The following is a 1,833-nucleotide window of genomic DNA, read 5'->3' on the forward strand; positions in this document are numbered from 1 at the left end:
AGAGTCAAACCCAAAATGTGGGGAATTTGGTTCCTGGGAAGTGATGCTGGACAGCCAGGAGGGATTTCCCTGCATTTTCTGTAGAAAACAGGGACTGAATTATTCTGGAACATTTCCACACAGATAATGAGGGGTCCAAGAGCAGCTGGATGAGGCCATCATCAGTGTTCCCTGAAATGACCACAGACATGATAAAAGGATGATGATTCCATCAAATTTCAGCTCTGGGCTTTTGGATGCTCAGGCAAAAATTGGGATTAATCAGTCTGGAACCATGAAAGGAAGGATGGAGGGATGCAGGATAAGGGGGAAGTTTGGTCAGGGTGTGGGGGATGCTGGAGGGAGGAAGGGATGGAGCTGCTTCCCATGCCTGTTGAAAATGGGAATGTGGGAGTCCTAAATCCAGCCAGAGAGAGTCAGAGACTTCAAACCCCTGAATTCCATTGCCTGGAGGAGGAGGAAATTGTATTTGTCTTTGCACCTTTTTCTGCCTAAGAAAGGCAGAGGTCTGAGAAAGCCAGGGGTCCCACACAGGGAGGATGAGGAGCTGCTGGAGAGAGCCCAGAGGAGGCCGTGGAGCTGCTCCGGGGCTGGAGCCCCTCTGGGACCAGGCTGGGAGAGCTGGGGGTGCTCACCTGGAGAGGAGAAGGGACAGGAGACCCAAAGGGGCTCCAGGAGATCTGGAGAGGGGCTGGGGACAAGGGACGGTGTCACAGACATATTTTCTGAAAAATCCTTTCACTAGGATCTTTTTTCCTGAGAAGCTGGGAAGCTTCATCTTCTCCATGTTCTGCTGCTTTGGAATGTGATGTGGAGAATTGTTTAGCCAGCATGTGAATTGTTTTTACTTGATGACCAATGACAGCCAGCTGTGTCGAGGCTGTGAGCAGTCCAGGCAGGGATGTTGAGCTTGCACTCAGAACTTCTGTTAATTTAATAAAACCTTTTAAATCCATGGCCCCATTATCCATGTCAAAAGCCAAGTATATGATGCCATTTCAATTTCAAATGAAATTATAATCTATATTTTTTGTTTGCTCTTGAGCAGTCCCAAGAATTTATTATTCCTTTCTTTGCTAGCCTTCTGATGAAATCCTTTCTCTTTCTTTAGAGTAGTTTTAGTATAGCATTTTTTATATAATATATATCATAAAATAAAAAATCACCCTTCTGAAACATGGAGTCAAGACTCTCATCTCTTCCCTTGTTGAAGTTGCTGCAAATTCCACAGGATGGAGGGAGAGGACACAGGGAATGGCTCCCAGTGCCAGAGGGCAGGGATGGATGGGAGACTGGGAATTAGGAATTGTTCCTTGGGAGGGTGGGGAGGCCCTGGGATGGATTTCCCAGAGAAGTTCCAGCTGCCCCTGGATCCCTGGAAGTGTCCGCCCTGTATCCCTGGAAGTGTCCGAGGCCAGTTTGGAGCAGCCTGGGACAGTGGGAGGTGTCCCTGGGATGGGATGGGATGGGATGGGATGGGATGGGATGGGATGGGATGGGATGGGATGGATTTTAAGGTCCCTTCCCACCCAAACCATTCCCGTGAAAACGCAGAAGGGCCGATGCAGGGAGCCAGAGACCTTCACATGCATTTGTGAGCTCCAGGCGCCCTCTGCTCTTCACGTTGTGCTTCAAACCAGCAGCAAATGAAACCCAGCCTGCTGGGCCAGCTTAACTGTGAAAAACGCCCATCTCTTGTTTTGAAAATGTTAAAAGTTTAATAGGAATAAAATGGTTATAAAAACAGTAAAACAATCAGAGTAATAATAATTTGGACAATTGAGATTAGGACAATATGAGACAATAGAAACAAAGAGTTACAGACAGTCTGGG

Source organism: Geospiza fortis, unplaced genomic scaffold (assembly GCF_000277835.1).
Source record: "Geospiza fortis unplaced genomic scaffold, GeoFor_1.0 scaffold635, whole genome shotgun sequence".
Classification (NCBI taxonomy): domain Eukaryota; kingdom Metazoa; phylum Chordata; class Aves; order Passeriformes; family Thraupidae; genus Geospiza; species Geospiza fortis.